Source organism: Lissotriton helveticus, chromosome 5_1, assembly GCF_964261635.1.
Source record: "Lissotriton helveticus chromosome 5_1, aLisHel1.1, whole genome shotgun sequence".
Lineage (NCBI taxonomy): Eukaryota > Metazoa > Chordata > Amphibia > Caudata > Salamandridae > Lissotriton > Lissotriton helveticus.
The window spans coordinates 1672575511-1672594664 of record NC_136065.1 but is presented as its reverse complement, the minus strand read 5'-3'; the positions used below and the strand labels follow the sequence as shown (position 1 = coordinate 1672594664).

At 49.2% G+C, this 19154-nt stretch overlaps 1 protein-coding gene across 4 annotated transcripts in view; it reads left to right on the top strand.

Annotated features, from left to right (window-relative positions):
* ACIN1 (apoptotic chromatin condensation inducer 1) overlaps nucleotides 1–19154 on the top strand; it is a 1432530-nt gene that overhangs the window by 465618 nt on the left and 947758 nt on the right. The window lies entirely within an intron of this gene.

The following is a 19154-nucleotide window of genomic DNA, read 5'->3' as shown; positions in this document are numbered from 1 at the left end:
CAGACACCAGAGTTAGCAAACCTCACAAAATATATGAAATAACTTTACGTATAGAGGGGGATAAGACTAGAAAAATAAGGGGACTATTTTGGGATAATCTCTCCAAGGGCTATGACATCCTTCTAGCTGAAAAAGACTGGCCACCAGAGTTTGTCAGGGAGTGCCCTCATGGCGAAGAAATAATTATGCCTGCCTTCTCAAATCACATCCCAATTCATAAAAAATACACACTTGCTAGAAAGTGGGCAGTAGCCCTAGCTCCTGCTTTATATAAAAATCACGTAGGATGGGAGGAGGACTCTCCTCCTCACAAAATCCAGTTAAAATCACAACCTACTGCACAGAGACAGTACCCAATTAAGCAAGAAGCTAAAAAACAGGTAAAAGAAATCCTAGATCAGCTAGAATACCAGGGGGTGATTGAAACTTGCACCTCACAAATGAACAACCCTTTGTTTCCGGTCTCCAAACCAGACAATTCATATCGTCTAGTTTTGGATTACCGACACCTTAACTCATGTTGCAAAACTTTTGCAGTACAAAACTTGCATAGTGCTGCACTAATGAATAACATAGTGCGCAAAAAATACAAAACAACATTAGACATCTCTAATGGATTCTTTTGTCAAAACATAGCACCAGAGAGCAGATATTTGTCTGCATTCTCAATAAATGGCACTCAAAAACGTCATCAAAAGGCGACTCCTCAGCGCTACCGATCAACTATCCACTCAATAATACATACATAATCGATGCAAACTCCGTCCCTTTTGCTCGAATCCCTGGAGTGGGGGATAGAGTGATTCCAAACATGGACAGGAGAAACTTGTTAATCGCAGACGCACATATGGGCGAGGGTCTCAGACACCTCAAACTAAAAGATTCTCTGGAAGAATTACAATCAAGGTACTGGTGGCCAGGCATGAGCCTGCATCACACCATGTTTGTAAAAAAGTGCCCCAACTGCAACAGGAATCGCAGTGGTGAGAGAAACGGTGTAATACCGTGTCGTTTCACTCCAGAAAAAATCAACAGTAAAAAGCAAGGCTTGCGATTAACATATACAGGCTAGTTTCCACTTATAATGTAGATCACCAGCACTCGGCTGACGTCTGGACTGTTATACAAAGATTTGCGAGTCTAAATGGCATATACGCTAAGAGCATGCTACGTTTGACCATTGTTTTCACTCGAGCCCTCCAGCCTGAGGGGAAACATGGCCAAATGAGCATAGCACAGCGGGAATCTTCTCACTTCCTTCCTGAGGGATACGGGATGGTGTAAAGAAAAAACCAAGGCATAAAGCAATCTATAACGGAAAGGATATTAGGTTCAGGAGCTGGGTGGGTCAAACATCTAATAAGTGTCCAACGTAGTCTAAATAACCTGCCAAGAAATTCTCTGAAGGGATTCAGTCCGTACGAATTATTATTTGGAACTAGGATGTTAATCTCTGACCTTGACAGTCAGACTTCAGTGGTAAAGGAAAAAAGCTTTGATATCAAAGATCGTTTGGCTATTTTACAGGACTTAAACGAAACAAGAAAAGACCTGAGCAACATAAAGTTGAAACAACAGCCAACAACCACTGAAGAACCACCACCTGTCCCAGCAAGACCTGTCTGGATTCCAAAAGTCGGGGATCTAGTCAGAGAAAAGATCGCGGTAAAGAAGGAATTTGGGCCTTCTTACAGAAAAGCAGTTCCTGTCTTGTCTATCAACGGGACAAGATGAGTTGTACTACCGCCGCTTGCTGGTAAAAAGGAGAACCGAGTTGTATCCATCGACCTGGTAAAACCACAATCATGTGGCCGATAACAAACAGTAGGCCAAGTGGACTCCCCATGAGTAGCAGAACACCAAGGTTTGCTACCAGTACAGAGGTCCTAACAAAGAGGCTAATCACATTCGAAACGCCTACAGAAGAACAACAAGGACTATGCAACAATGCAATGGAACTTAGACCTCTGAACACCCAAATAAAAACATTTAGCAGAGACACACCAACCTATAATGAAGTAACAAACGACTATGCAAGAAACAGTAATCCTGAAACAATTGGAACAATAGACAGAACTGCATCCGGCTACTTCATAAACTTCGATGATTCCTCTGAAGGCTTCACTGAATCAAAGACACAGCCATCAACAAAAACCTTGAAAGATAAAGTTAAAGTACTTTTGAAACAATTGAAAGAAACATATCTGATTTCTCCATGGATTGAATTTTGGGTGGGTTTTGGTGCATTTATCCTCATACTTTGGCTCATCATTATACTAACTTTGGGACGCTTAATTGAGGGAAAATATGCTAAAATGGACACAGCAAGTCAGAAAATCAACTTGATCCTCAAACCACACACATCTTCACACGTCGAGAAAAGAGAACTTTCTTCAGTCAACTTCACAGCCAATCCTATACCGGGTGGGGTAGCATGGGACAACACTGACTACGAAATCTATGGTCCGGTTGAAATCCTGAAATATCCACACCAAATTAAAATCTCATTGAGTGACTTCGTAAAACCAAGCACATTTGCTGATGATTGGGACTTTGAAAGTATAAACAATATGATGTCTGACTTAGTGATGTCTGCTAAATTTACCAAACATGATTATTTGCAGGGTTCGACAAATTATGATAGTATGTACTGTTATAACCACTATGGTAACCATTTTCTACATAGATCTGCACAACCTAGAAATGTTTTAAATTATAATCAATGGGAACATTGTGCAACCCCTCCAAAAGGAAGCTCAAGAACCGTTTACGACAAATATTCATACTTTTCAGGTTTTAACATAAGTAATGCTGAAACATTTTATTTCAAATTGTCAAATAAGACAGGGACAAAGACCATGATAACCAACACAAAATTGATATATTCAGACTCATTCTTTGAACAAATGAATACTTTTGGTTTTGATTATTGGGACAAAAATGTTGAATTGAAAAGTGTTTGGGGCACAAAAGAATGGCAAGTACAGGGTATAGAATCTTTGTTTAGAGCCTGCATGTTCCCAGAACAAATTATATTTTTAAATGACACTGTTCAACAAACTACCTGTCTTGGCTTAGCCAAAATCAAAGATTTAAACAAACCGTCTATTCCAAAACCAACATTGAACAGCAATAGCTCAACAGACGAAGAGATAGACTTAAATTATGTAATGAACCAAAACAGAACACATCCAGATTGGAAACAGTGGTTGATCTGGCCCACAGATACTAATAACTGTCAAGACAGATTCCTGAACAAAACACAGGGGTTCAAAATGACCAGGCCAGACCCTAGATATTCCCAAAGACAACACCCAGGAATAATAACCACCTACAGTGTGGGCAAATTATGCCTTCAGTGGCTACAGACTTCCACACTGGCAGAAATTAAGCAACACCTAACTTTACTTACTGATGGTGCTGACTTGCGTGATTTCATTATGGGACCGCGCAAACAGCGTCAGAAACGTTTCATAGCAGCCTCTGTATATGCAGCATACAACGAGGCCTGGAAGGTTACTCAAATTGAGACAGCAGAAAGAATACGGGAAATTAACCGTATTAATTTGGAAAAATCACTTTCTGTAGTGGACAATGGGTTAATGACTCTGTCCTCCAGAATTTTTTCTCTGGACAGCATTGTGTCTTCAGCAATCGACATAATATCGCAAGACTTACTGTTGTTACAACACGGTCAGTCTCAATTGCGTTCTATTGTACAGCTTGGCTGGACGTTACAAAATCTGCGTTCAGGCTATGTGCCTTGGCGTTTAATCAACACAACGTCACTTTTCAATATCTTTAACCTTACTGATAAACAAATCAGTATGGCCCAGAAGGGTGCTGATTATACAATCCTGAGCATTGAAAAACTCGAAAGATTACCAGTGACAATGTCAGAACGACCTGTCAGTGAATGGATAATACATGGGATAATTAATATTCCAATCTCAACCTTCAGGTTTCAATACTGCCAGAAATATATACAGGCTGGCATGTACGAAAAATTGGGAAAAGGGTACATTAAAACAACTTGGAACCTGCCCTATTCACATGCATGTGTCAGTAATAAAGGACAGAAAGTGTTTCTTAGTGGCGATAATTGTGCGATGTCACTAAGCGGTACACTTCTGTGTAACGGAATTAGTTTGCATGGAGCCTGTGAAGGGAACTCAAATAACCTTTCATGTCACCAGCTAGGCACACCTGCTACAGAGATAGAACCATTCTTTCAAAGACTCTATAATGGGAGTTACATTCTAAATGTAGACCGCAGATGCTGTAGTCTTATGCCCGGGACTCCTTATCTCGTAACTACGACTGCGAAGGTCAAGTGCTGTGGACGCTTATTGTTCCCCAGCTCCTTTCCAGACAGGGAGGCAAGGGCATGGCCCAACTTGAAAATTACTTCTATTCGAATAGATACTTTAGGCAGAATGAAAACAGTGCTTCTTCAGACGCCGACAAGGCTCACGTCATCAAAAGAAACGTATGATCTCCTAGTCGCAAGGACGACTGCAGAGATACATTCATTGTTATCGACTAATTCCCCCATACATTTCGCAGAAATCCTGAATGAAATCTTAAATATTTCTGATACCAGTGGAGTCTCAAAAGTATTTAAGACAGTATTTTCGATGGCATTAACACCATTCAAAGCCATACTGGGTATTTTTCCAGATTTCGTCCATTCGATTTTTGGCGGACTTCCCCTCATTTTAGGACTAATTGCAGGAATCCTATTCTTAGTCCTTATATTTCGTTATGGCAAACCATGTCACAGACAAAACACCTGCGACAAGGGAAGAAACAATCCTAGCCATTGGATACCGGGACCGGATATCAAAAATCCTGGGACTATCCCGGCTTAGAGACCTGAACATGACTTGGTTTCTATCATTTCGACCAATGTGGCAACGATGTGTTTTACCTGTATTAAGGTGCCTGCTATGCGGAGAAGAATGCGTGTTAGACACCTGTCTGACGCTACAATCGGATGCGCCAATGGATGCAGAAACATTGTTGAGTCCAACAAAGGCTCATGCTTTGTGCTGCCCTCAACGGCTACCAATCCTGATGACGGCATTCGTGGAAGCTTCACCACTACGATTAAGGGGTAGTGAGGTTCAAAATGAAAGCAGCATCGATCAGGTACGACCTTCTGTCAGCAATCCAAATCAGAATGTCAATGGAGACAATCATGCGCACGAATGCATGGTTACACCTATTTCCGAGTTAGTGGAACTCTTCCAGGAAACTGTTGACAACTTTTTCGAGAGTCTAAATGATATGATGTTCTCACCAGAGCAGAAATAAAGACTTTTGAGCAAGCTCGTACACGGCGTTCCCTGAATTTGGCCTTCAACTAGAAAAGCAAAATACCATGAACATTTTTCCCTCCAGTTCACGGACAGCAATTTTTTTCAACAGCCCCAAAATATTTTTGCATATTTTTCGGGACACTATCTTCTGCTTAAAGTAAGAACTATTCTTAGAGAACTAAGATTTCTACTTTTAGATAGCTTATAGACATTAGCTGCCCGCTGGTATGTTCATAATTATTTTATTCTGTGATGGAATGGTCTCGAAACTTTTTTCTGTATTAAGAGCCATTTCATGTGTAAATTCTCATATACCATTTAGCAATAATGTATACAAATGCGTGATTACTTTAGCATTTTTTCACAGCTTGAGTGCATGCAATACATGTAAATGCTTTTTTTCCCGTATATTTGATAATTTCAAAATGCATTTATGTATTTTGGGGTGGTAAGGTATACACGATACTCTACAGTATGTTTTACTATGCATAGATTAGTAAATATGTCCATAGTTAGCGTGGAGTGGGTGTGATGTATTCCTATAGGTTCTGTATCGATCCCCCTATTCCTGACCCTATTCTGGTTAACAAACTAACAAGTTAACTAGCAGCCATCCCATGAGGCAGAAAACCCCCATGATGCAGGAACCGTTATCTGATAAAGCCACACTACGGCACAGGAGCGTGTTATCTGATTAGGTCATAACGCTTGCCATCTAATTAGACAAGCGATATTCCTCCAGCCCCTGATAAGGCATACGGAGTTCTCAAAACAAATCAAACCTATGACACCTTGGGAAAAACCCTGCGGCCATTGTTTTGATTTCACCGAGAACTTCAGCAAAAGAATGTGCTAACGACCTGGTCGTATGACATCCTTATTGACGTATCTATGTCCATCCTTACGTCAATCTCGGCACCTTAAAGGTATAAATATTACCGATATTGCCCTATGCAAACACACGCGGTGGTGACGAGGACGGAGCAGCCAGACTTGCCGAAGCCCAGAGCAGAGCAGACCCCGCTGGCGCAGCCCCGCCTTCCTGACGCGCTGAGAACGAGAAGCCGTTTTTCTCCTGCCGAGAAATCCAGCTCCGGCGCTTCCGGGTAGCCCTCGCAGGCAGCCTGGAATATCGAGACCAGAGACGAGAGATACCATCCCTCATCCATCCTAGATTCCAGGTACAGAACTGAATAACCCCTCGCAGAGAATTCTTTAGTCAGTCACTTGGCAAAACAAACTTAACTTAAACTGTAACTTTCTATTCCCGCCCACGCATTAGACTTAGGTCAGGTACACGGGGTAGGCGTAGTTAGAAACACCAGTTGAGTACGATTAGTCAAATGTATATGTGTATGTAATATATCTTATTCATTTTAAACCTTCATATGGCCTAGAAACCATATCAATGTTTTTACAGTATTATTTTATACTTCTGCTTTTAATGTATGCACTTTACTTAACCATAAGTATTGCAATAATATCGATCCATTTCTCTTGTACGAGAAAAGAGACTGATCAATAAATAACATCTTTTATTGAACACGCCCGTCTCTTCCTTTTCTCTACAATCTGATGAGACTAAGAATGCACGTACTGACTGAGTAAAATAAATTGCCTTTTGTTTTCACACGACTCTCGAGATACACTCTTGATTAGGGGAGAGCAAAGTTGTCATGTTCTATGGTTGTCAGAAACTAAATCCCTTCTTGTCTATCCAGGGAGGTTCAACTCCTCCTTGCCTATTCGAGAAAGTTTCTAGTGAACTCTGAGCTAGCTGGCAAACCCAAAACTTTAAGTCTAATATCGACAGTAGTAGACCTAGTTAACGTCTGGTCTAGGCCTATACTATTGAAGGTATTATTCCAATGCGCAGAGCCTATTGGGATAATAGGAACTACACTACAATGGCTGTTTCCCTAACTCACTTCCCTCTCACCTTCTTCTTTTCTCTCTAGCGCTGGGACGCTCACGGGCAGCCATGCGCTCTATAAATCTGTAAACATTAAACATAGAGAGGGCATCATCCACTATATGAGTGATGGCTGCCTCCGTGCTGTGTCCAGAGCAGGAGCCCAATTGGTATTGGTCGAGCAGTTGGAATTGGTCAATGTGTTTGCCCAATTGTCCATGTACACATTACTCGAGGAGTTTAGCCAGGGTAGGGATGTTTGTGATTGGTCGAAAGTTATTTAGGTCTTCAGGGTCAGCTGTGTGTTTTTTGAGAACAGGGGGAACTAGGCCCGCCTTTAGGCAGTCCGGGATCTCCCCTTGGAGAAGCGAAGCGTTGATGATTTTAGACCAGGGGGGGACTAGTGTTCCAACCATTTCTTTAAAGAAGTTGGGGGGAGGGGGGTCATTGAAGTGATTAGCGGGTTTCAGGGTCGATAGAATACTGAGGATGACAGTCTCATTGAGGGGGGGGTGAATAGGTTCCAAGAGGCGTTGTTTTTAGGGGAGAGAAAGGACTGCGTAGGAAGGGGGGCGGGTAGGGAGGAGTCAGGATAGTCCGGAGAGGGAGCGAGTTTGATGAAAGCTGATTTGAGGTCAGATTCGATCTTATTCGCCTTAGCAAGGAAAAAGTCAGTAATAGCATCACAGTTGGATTGAGGGCAGGGGGAGATGTGAGGTGATTGTCCGGAAATGTTATTAGATTGTGACTTAATCAGCTCAAAGAGTATTTTTGGATGATTTTTGGCTTTGTCCAGTTGGGTTTTGAAGAAATTTGCTTTAGCCGTTCTGATGAGTTTATTGTATCTGCTCCCTTTTAGTCTAAGAGTTTTTAGTAGCTCAGTTGATGGAGCTGATCGCCATGCACGTTCTGCTAATTTAAGGATGCATTTGTCCGAATTAAGGCTGTCATTAAACCATGGCGTCTTTGATGGATTTTTACTGCTTCGAGGGCAGACAAAATGGAGCTCTTATAGTGTTCAGTGAGGGCGTGAGCGTTGTTAATGTTAGCAGGGGGCCAAAGGGAGATATTGCAGTGAGAAATGAGTTAATTGATGTGGTATTATGTAGCGATCTTTTCCACTGTTTATGTTTAAGTATTTGTGATCTTTTGGAGTTCCAGCTTTTAAGGATACGGAAGATGATATAGTGATGGTCAGACCAGTCACAGGGGAGAAAAGAGTGAGTTGAATGGAATTGGGATTGGCGATCATTTGGTCTAGATTCGAACCTAGTTTGGGTGTGGGAGTGTCACAGATTTGGGAAAGGGAAAGATCACTTAGGAGGTTTTTGAGACTATTAACTGCCTGATCATGCAGGTCATTCCAGTGGAGGTTGAAGTCTCCAAGGAAGATCTGGGGGAATGTCATCCCAGGTTGGAGCAGATGGTTTCCATAGTTTGTTCAATAAACGTGAGGTTGTCTCCCGGCGGGTGGTAGATGATGTGCAGGCTACATATGGGGCTATGCTTGGTAGTTATATCCAGGGAAAGATATTCACAGGATGAAATATTTGCTGAGGGTGATTGTTTTGCTGAGAGAGAGCTGTGGTGGATACAGGCTATGCCACCACCCGTTTTCTTAACTCAATTGAGTTGATAATGTTGTGGCTGGGCGGGACTAGGATGTCAAGGATGGGGCCAGAGGAGTCATTGAGTCAGGTTTCAGTGTGGATAAGTAGGTCAGTCCTGAGCCAGGATGAGATCTGAAAGGTCCGTGGCATGTTTCACTGCTGATCTACAGTTAAGTAGCAGGCATTTCAGGTGTGCTTTGTGCTCAATGATAGAGGGCTGTGTAATACAGATCTGGAAGAGGTTGCTGGCGTTTAGGGTGTTGGCGTTAAGTCTGGGGGCTCTATGTGGGTTAGGTCTGATGCATTGTATGGTCTCTTAGTTGTCTTGCTGGGGACCGCTCTTTTCAGGTGGATTTAAAGGGGTGGTTTGAGAAGAACCAGAAGGGGCTAAGATGGCCGTATGTGGGTCGTTATACTCTCGGAGGAGGGAGAGAATGTCAGTTCCTGATAGCTGATTTTTGGATCTGGCGGGTCGAGATAAGGCATTAGGGTATGTGGTGGTATTCCAGTTCTGGCCTGTGGGTTTCAGCCCTGGGTCAGTAGGTGACAATGTGCCATGGGAAGATAGGGATTGGTGGTGGAGGGTAGAGTGCTGGAAATCATGCAAGGTCTTGTTGCAAGCGAGCTCAAGGGCCAAGTCAGCGGTGGTGTTAATGAGATTTTGGATGGCAATTTTGAGCTTTAGAAGTTTCTGGTTTAATTCATGGAGATTATCAGCCGGATCGGTGTGTGGTTTGCGGTTCACGTGGATGGGAAGAGGAGTGCTGTTCACTGTGCTGGATGTAGGTGAGTTCACAGAGAGGGGACTCACGTGGATTGAAGGAGGAGTGATTTCACTGTGGGGGACATAAGTGAGATCATAGAGAGGGGATGAGGGGGGAGGGAGAAATCCTCCTCTGAGGATTTCCATCTCAGTTGGAGAGAACAAGGTGAGTGGGAGCTAGAGGTGGGTGTTAGGGGGCGTTGCAGTCCAGGTGGAGAGTGGGCCAGGAAGTAGTGGGGAACGAGAGTTAGACAGGAGAGCGTTCGGAGGAAGGGTAGAATGGGAGAGGTGACAGGGCTAGGGATAGCAAAGTCACCAACCAAGCGGGAGTGGAGTGGGGAAATTATGGGTGGTCGAGGCTGGGTAGATGAGTATGTGGAGCCTAGGTGAGGGGAGTTGGAACTTTAAGAGAGTTGTTCGAAGTAAGCAGGGCATTTGACCGGTGGTTGTGAGACAATAGAGAGGGATCTCCTTGACCCTGGGTTGGAGTTAGGGGACGGTCCTTCACCGGGTGAGTAGGTGTTATGTTATGGTCCAGCGATTTCTTAATGAAGTTGAACTTTTCGTCAAAGAGGGCCAGGTTGTGATCTGTGGCCTGAATGAGTATAATCCTATTGTTATAGATGGAGATGGTAGCGTTTGCTCTAAATGGGGGTGAGGATATCGACAATAGTCTAATACCGTGAGGAAATTTCTTAGCCGAGGTGATTCTTAATAGAAAGTGGACCGATATCCTCCACTGAGCTCTTCTTTTAGTATGAAAGATCAGGTCCCTAGTAATTCTTCCATTTTTTTGACAGAACTAGAGGTCAGAGATAAGGGTCTCTGGGTTGGCTTTGAGTAGTCTTTGTTTTAGAGACTTAGGGGCCGATTAGGATCGCGGTTTTTCCGCATCCTCGGGGCCGGCGGAAGGCACCGCCGGCCCAGAGGATGCGGAAAACCGCAGCGGACTGACCAAAGACCCACCGCCACATTAGGATGGCTGGTGGGTCCTGGTTTCCGTCCGCAGCTTTTCCGCCGCGGCTGGCTTACAACCGCGGCGGAAAAGCTCTAATATGGTGATGGTGTCTGTCAGACACCGTCCACCATATTAGGATGGCCCGTAAAGTATGCCTTTCCGCGGCGGGTTTTCCGCCGTGGAAAAACATACGGAACTTCTCTGCGGGGGCCCGTTGCGGGCCCCCTAGGTGAAGGGGGGGTGGGGGGTGCACATGGGGGGTACCTATGGTACCCCCCTGCATTTGCATGCAGAAAGCGGCAGGCACCGCGCGGTGCCTGCCTCTTACTGCATGCAAATGCAATGCGTGCATTTTTAACATTGCGGCGGGTGCAGCTTGAAGCTCCACCCGCCGCAATGTTATAAATAGAGGATGTGACCGCAACCCTTGCGGTCACATCCTAATTGCACTGGAGGGAACTCCGCATGCCATGCGGAGGTTCCCTCCTGCTCTGGGGTCGCGGACGGACTCAAGTCCGTCCGCGATCCTAATGACCCCCTTAGTCGCGGTTGTCGAGAGGTTGGTCAGGTAATTAATTGTATGACTATTAATACCTAATTTCTGGAGTTCTATCAGAACTGAGAGGAGAGGCGCATGCTGGGGTCTGTTATGTCAACGAGTATTAACTGAGAGGTGGGAGTAAAAAGGTTACCCGTGAATGTCCCTCAGAGGTGTTGAATTATGCAAGAAAGCGAGTTAGGTGTGGGGTATAAGTCTTGCAGGATAGGGTGTTAAGGTGTGGGGTATAAAGAAGGCCGAAGGGATGCACCTTTATTATTAGTATGCCAAAAACCTTTGCGTGTGGGAAAGGGTAAGGGTAGTGGCATTTCCTGGTGCTGTTAGAGGGAGTCGGGGAGAGTACACTTTTCTGAGTGGAGTGAGGACAGGCCTAAGGGATGCGCCTACCTAATAAGTTTGGCAAAAACCTTTGATTGTGTGAGAGGGTAATGGTATTGGCATTGCCTAGTACTGTTAGAGGGAGCCCGGGAGAGTGAACTTTACTGAGTGGGGCGAGTACAGGCCCTTTGGGGATACTGCAGCGAAAGTAAAGTAAGCCATTTGAGGTTCCTGGAGCGCAAGTGCAGTAAACCCTATCATCAGTCAGGAGCGGCACTTTTAGCTAATTCAGAATAAAGTTTTGGGAGAGTCATGCTAGGTAACATCTGCTTAGTGAGTGGGAGAGGATAAGGGTAGTGGGAGTGCCTAGCAGTGCCTAGCAGTAATAAGGGGAGCCAGGGAGAATGGAAGATTCTAAGTCGGGCGAGATCAGGGCAAATGATGCACCGGGCATGATCTTACAGTAGCAATCAGGAGCTCATCAACAGACCTGATTAGACCTCTAGTAAGGTATTAGAGATCTTTACGTAACTATCTTTCCAAATATACCCCATGTAGGCATTATAACCTGACACTCTAACACCTGGCATGGGTACTGAGGAGAAGTTTCATTGCCAAAGTTCCTACTGTGCATCGAATACGAGACACTGTTCACGTGCCAACTTCTCTCCATCAACCTCAACTTGGTACATTCCCTAATTTTGTTTGTCACATTACTCTTGAAACATGCTGTGTTTACTAGTTAGTACAGACCTCTCATCTTGGTGTAGCGGGTCTAGTGCTCTACTTAGTACACTTGAGTGTCAGAAGTAGTTCAGGTGTTCCCTGTAGTATAAATGAAGACTCACTATTCTGTAAGTACTCTAGTGAGGATGGTTAGAGACTACTTAATCTTAGAAAAAGCTTTCTGGTCAAACACAAGTAGAATTTATATTATGAAGCTTGCTGGGAGGCGTGGTTTCGGCGCCGACCGGGATGGCAGCGTGAGCGAGTTGCTCCGCGCCGAGTCCCGTCCTTACTCCTGAACTACCTTGCCCCATGCTACCTGGCAGCTATAAATAAGGTCTTGGCGGGTCGCTGACCTGGTGGGGACCGTCTAGCCCCCGTCGGGACCCTGGAAGCCGCGTAGATCGGACCTGGCGATCGGCCCGGCTCGGCAGGACAAAGGAAACAAGATGGCGGCGCCGACGGAGTGAAGCTCCGGAACCTGTGTGGGGAGCAGTGCGGGGCCGCTTGGAGGCGCCTGGAGGTCCATCGTGAGGCGGGGAGCCGAGGAACGGACAGTGGGTGCGGGCCCTGTGCGGCGGCGGAGATCAGTGCGGAGGACTGAAGGTAGTGGCGCCCCCTCCCCCACCTGCTCCTCCGGCCGGCTGGAGCGCTGGAGCTGGGCTCGGGCAGCGCGGCCAGAGATCCTACGGGAGAGAGGGGCCGCCCGGCTGCTGTGTGTGCCGCAGAGGGGGCCGCTGGAGTACCGCAGTGGGCGGTGAGTGGTCGGGGCGCTGGTGGAACAGCGGACCACAGCGCTTGGACGCCCCGGAGAGTGGGCGGGCTGAGTAGCGGCTGGAGGATCGGTCGCCGGGGGAGGCCCCGCTCGGTGACCAGCGAGGGTGCACCGGATTGGCACCATGAGGTGCGCTGTGACCGGGGTGGCCGGCGCATTCCGGCCCAATTAGGGGCGTCTCAGGGCACTGCAAGGAGGGCTGCGTCTGGGCTTTGGGTGCTGGGCATGATTGCTGGCAGTGCCTTTGGAGATATGCAAGAGCACCATTGAAAGACTACAGTTTCTGCCCGGTACTTTGCCAGTGGAGTGACCTGCTTCCTGGCGGAAACGGCTCCATGTCCCTGCCTGGTGCATCATTTCAGACACCTCCCGCGGCTCTAGCTTGACCCTCTCCGCCCCAGGGGCCATGTGATGCCCTCTTGCTACTGGCTGGGACAGCGGGTTAACGTGGGGCCCGACCGCACACGGCGGAGAAGCTTGGTCGCCCTGGCTGCGACGCACGGAGCCCGGTGCTACTAGGGGCAGGGGGCTTGATCAGCCCGGGAAAACGGACTCACGGCTGCCCGCCTGCTCGGTGGGGCTTACGGCTTCTGGACCGGAAGCTGGCGGCTGGGCGAGGGAGTGGGACGGCTGGCTCCACATAACCACGCTTGCCCTGGGGATAGGAGATCTGCGCCTGCTTGGCTGTCTCATCGTTGGTGCTGGGCGGGCCCGGGATCGGAACGTTTGGAGGAGCTGTCGCCACCGGCCACCTTTGGTGGTGGCTGCTCGCGAGGCGGGCGTCCCGCGCTCGAGATGGCCGCGCAGGGGACTGGAGTCGCCGCAACACCGGAGCACAGGGAAGGGAGGTCGGAGGGGGCTGAGGACGGTTTCACGACAGAGCCCTCGTCGCAGGAGCAAAGGCTGAATCTCCGACTCGATGCGATATTGGCCGCGATTACTGCCACGAAGGACGAGCTGCACCAGGACATAGCGCAGGTGGCGACGGGGCTCGGCCTGCTGAGGGCGGACCACGCAAAGCTCTCTGACAGGGTGAAATCCAACGAACAATTGCTCCAGGAGCTGAAACCGGCCGTGGTCACCGCGGAGCATAAACTTGAGGACGTGGTTCGTCGCCTGGCGCTCCTGGAGCGTCGGGCAGAGGATGCGGAAGGACGCAACCGCCGGAACAATGTGCGGGTGGTGGGGCTCCCGGAGAAAATCGAGAAGGGTGACGCAGTGGCCTACATGGAGGACTGGTTTCGGACGGTGGTGGCGCCGGAAGGTCTGTCCCCCTTCTTCTCGCTGGAACGAGCGCACAGGGTGCCCGCCAAACCGCCCCTGGAGGGTAAACTGCTGCACTACAAAGACCGGGATCTGCTGATCCAAAGGGCGAGATCCCAAGGGCCCTTCCAGGTGGAAAACAGCAAGGTAACGATTTTTCCGGACTACACGCAGGAAGTGCAGCGGGGCAGGGCTTCTTTTCTGTCGGTGAAGAAAGAACTGAGAGAGGAAGGGATTCAATACTCCCTGCTTTTTCCAGCCAAGCTGCGGATTATCGTTGATGACAGAACTCACTTTTTCCAAACACCGGATGAAGCATGGTCCTGGCTGGAGCTGTATCGTGCGGGGACGGATCGTGCACACAGGCCCGCCAGGGATCGTGCGCAGCCGGTCAGGGTCAGGAAGTCGCAGCGCATCCGCTCCCGGAATAGGCGCCAACGGGCCGAGCGAGAGGCGCAAATGCTGGCCGATAGACAGAGTGCGTTGGAAGCCACGGCGAACATCACGGGCTCGCAGCGAGATGACGCCTCCAGAGGTTCGGCTTCGGAAGAGGAAGTGGAGAAGACCGGGGATGAAGACTCGGAGGTGGGGGGAGCACAGGGGCCGGAGGTTACCCCACAAACATCAGATGGTATATTTAATGGGTGAAGCTCGTGGCCGCTGAACTGTTTGTAAGGCCTGGACGTTCCTGACTTCTACTGGACTGCCAGGTATGGGGCTGCATTAGCAGTATGGGGCTGTGGGCGCGGGGTGGTTGCTCTGCCGTCCTGGTTTGGGGCTCCATTGTCCTCACCAAACCCTTAAGGTCTTCTGTGGTGTCGACTACAGACTAGTGTGATGTGTTGGGTGTTTGAGGTTTGGAACGGGGCTGAAGCTGGGTTACTAGGCCCTGTCCTGGGGAGGGGGTGGAGGGGAGTTAAGGGGTGTGTTTTGGAGGGGTTGTACAATTGCTGTGATGCGGGTCACATTTATTGGCGTGGGCCACTGTTGGGATTGATGCTCTATGGGGACGTTACCTAATTTGAAATGTGTCACTTGGAATGTCCGGGGTATTCGAACTATGGTTAAGCGCCACAAGGTACATGCCTACTTGGTGAGGAGGGGCATTCAGATAGCGATGCTTCAGGAGACTCACTTGACTCAGCAGGAATGTGGGGCGTTACAGAGGAGGTGGCGGGGTCAGGTGTTTGGCACGACTTACTCCGCATTTGCCAGAGGGGTGTTAATATGGATCAGAGCGGGCACGCCATTCCAAGCCACGAGTCAGAGAATAGATCCGGAGGGTCGTTATGTGGTGGTGGAAGGACGGCTGTGTGGTAGGGAGGTGGTGCTGTGTAACGTTTATGCCCCCAACGCTGATCAAGCGCATTTCTTTGAGGGTTTGTCGCGCTCACTGGCGTATTATTTGGCGGGCCCTATATTGCTGGCGGGGGATTTTAACTCCATTTCAGATGTGCTGTTGGACAGGTCACACCCGCCTTTGGTAGACTCCCCAGTGCGCAGACTTGCGACCCATAGGCGGGACTGGCAGGAGAGGTGGGGCTTGGTGGATGTATGGAGGGCGCAGCACCCCGAAACTCGAGATTACTCCTACTTCTCAGCACTGCATGATCTGCATGTTAGATTGGATTCGGTGCTGTGTTGCGAGTCTCTGGCGAATGTGGTGATTCACTCTGAGTATTTGTCTAGGACCATCTCGGACCATAACCCACTGCTGATTTCTGTGCAATGGCAGCGGGCGAGATCGGCGGTCCCCACGTGGAGACTCCGTCCGGAGACGCTGGATGACCCGGCGTTCTGTGATACGGTCCGACAGGGCATAGACGACTACTTCACGGTCAATGCTGGATCAACAGCGACTAGAGCGAATGAATGGGATGCAATGAAAGTGGTGGTGAGGGGGGTATGTATGGGACGGTTTCTGACTGTGAGAGGGACGGTGCTGAATGACCTCGCAAAGGCGGAGGAACTGCTGAGAGAGGTGGAACAGCAGCGACCCGAGAAGCCGGAGCTGCAAGACAGCTTGTTGCGTGCTAAGGAGGCGGTAGCAACTGAGACGGAGAGATTGCGGTGCTATGATTATAAGTTGTATGCGGTGAAAGTGCATGAGGAGCGAGATAAAGTGGGCACGCTCCTTGCGAAGTTGGCTGATCCGAACCCTAGAGGATGTCCGGTTATGAGTGTGCGACAGGAGGATGGGGAGGTGGTTTATTCGCAGTCAGCGGTCCTGGGGCGCTTTCAGTCCTACTACACGGGCCTGTATGCCAGCCACCTCGAAGTGGAGGCCACGGACATTGGTAATTACTTAGATCAGATCCCTTTGCCGGTATTGGATGAGGAGGAAGCCCGGGACCTGGGGGGCCCCGTCACCCTAGCGGAAATACGAGGGGCGATCAGTCATATGGCGCGGAACAAAACCCCGGGGGTGGATGGATTGCCGATCGAGTTTTACGCTAAATTTATGGAAGTGTTGGCGCCCAGACTGCAGGTTGTGTATGCGGAGGCGAAACAGTTGGGGCGGTTGCCTGACTCTATGATGGAGGCGCTGGTTGTGCCCCTGCTGAAGCCGGGCAAGGATGCTTTGGATGTCTCTTCTTTTCGTCCGTTGTCTATGCTAACTGTAGATTACAAGATTTTGAGCCGAATCCTAGCCACCAGGCTCTTACCACTGATGTCCTCTTTAGTGCATAGGGATCAAGCGGGATTCATCCCCTCTAGGAGCACTTCGATGAATATCCGTCGGCTGATTGGGGTCATCGATAGTGCTGCCACGGCGGAACCAGGCCCAGTAGTGCTGACGGTTGATATTGAAAAGGCGTTTGATAGCTTAGAATGGGATTTCCTAGATGGTGTGCTGTTGAAGTTCGGGGTTGGGGAGGGGTTCCGGGGCTGGACGAGTGTGCTCTATGCTTCGGCTAAGGCGCGGGTGCGGCTGGGGACCTTGGTCTCCTCGGTTTATCCGGTCTGTAGGGGCACGAGGCAAGGCTGCTCGCTGTCCCCTCTGCTCTTTGCCCTCGCAATGGAACCGCTAGGGGCGCAGGCGAGAACGGGAGTTGTTTTCGACGGGATTGCACAGGGACTTGACTCGCATTATATTTCGTTGTATGCCGACGACTTGTTACTATACCTGGCGGACTCTGGAAGGGCTCTGGAAGGCGCGGTGGACATGTTGGGCAGGTTCGGGAGGCTTTCAGGCCTCAGAGTGAACTGGACTAAGACTTGTGTGTTTCCGTTGCGGAAGACCACGCTCTGCCCGCAGCTCACGAGGCCAGTAGTGTGGGAACCCTCTTGTTTTGTCTACCTAGGAGTGCGCATCTACCACGACGCGGCAGACCTCCTTGAGGGGAATGTGGGGCGCTGTATTCGAGCGCTGAGAGGCAGTATGGACTTCTGGGCTTCTCTCCCGCTATCGGTACTGGGCCGTGTGGCACTGTTGAAAATAGTGGCACTCCCGAGGCTCCTTTATTATTTTCGAACGTTGCCGGTGTGGATCCCGCAGGGTATCTTTCGAGAGCTGAAGACGTTGGTGACTGGCTTTCTCTGGGGCCACGGTCGCAGACGGGTGGCATTGGCCACCTTGATGCGACCCAAATGTGAGGGAGGGATAGCTGTCCCCGACTATGAGTTATACTATCTGGCAGCGCAGCTCCAGGTCCTGACGCAGAACGTGGCCAGAGAATTCAGGGGGCCTGATGATGGCCGGGGGATCGGCATTCAGAGACATGTCTTGTCGTCTATCGTGATGCAACAGAGACTGGCTAGTAGGGACCTCACGATGGAGGAGAGGACATTTAGATTGTGTTGGAACAGGAATCTGAGGAGGGCTGGGAAGCGCCGGCCATACGCACCGGAGATTCCGCTGGGGATGCTAACTGCCTTACCGCACGGTGGTGATTGGTCCCAATTGCTAGAGTGGGAGGACCTGGGTTTGCAGATGGTAGGAGACCTCTATGTGGACGGGACAATGGCCCCGTTCCAGACCTTACAAGAGCAATTCGGCCTGCCGAGTGGTACCTTCCTGTTGCATGCGGCGGTTGTCGCGGCTATGCAGAGGCATTGGGGGGGTGGATTGGCCGAACCGGAGGTGAAAATGGTGTGCCAATATGTGGTGATGGCAGCGGGCACCGTCAAGGCGGTGACCTGTCTTCACAATAGGATGTTGAATGAAGGTCTGGCCCCTTTAGCTGAGCTGAAGTCGCGTTGGGAGACCAGCGTCGGTAAACAAATCCCGGACTCCGTATGGGGTCAGGTGCTACACAGGGCCTGGAAAGGGACGAGGAATGCGAGATTCCAACAGGTGCATTTCTTTGTGCTCCATAGGGCATATTTGACCCCGGAGAGGTTGCGCCGACACTTCCAGGTGCTTGATGCCATGTGCCCACGATGTCTAGAACCTGAGGTGGATCTGGACCACATGCTGTGGGGGTGTTCGAAATTGGGGGACTACTGGTCTGAGGTAGGGGACCTCTTGAATGCTGTTACGGATCGGGAGGTAGATTTTGACATGGCCGCTTGCCTGCTTTTATGGTTCCCGCACACCAAAAAGACCAAGGTAACTAGCAAATTCATTGGGCTGGGATTGATACTGGCACAGCGTGAAATCACTTGGCATTGGAAGTCCAAAGAGGGGCCGTCTGTACGGAGGTGGAGGAATGAACTGGTGAAGTGGTCGGGCTGTGAGAGTGTGTTACGAATGCGCCAGGCGACTAGAACTGGTAACGAGAAGAGTTTGGAACTGGCACGGTCCTGGGAGCTGGTGGTGCAAGCGTTAAGGGACTACCTAACTGAAGGCGAAGAAACTGCTCAGTAATAGGCTGGGATTCCCTGTGACTACTTGCTTGTCGAAATTTCCTGATAGTTGTCACCTTAGAGCAGGAAGGGGATGGTGGAACCCGCATTAGCAGCAGTTGAGGGGGTGGGAACTGGGAGGGAATCGTAGGAGGGGGTGG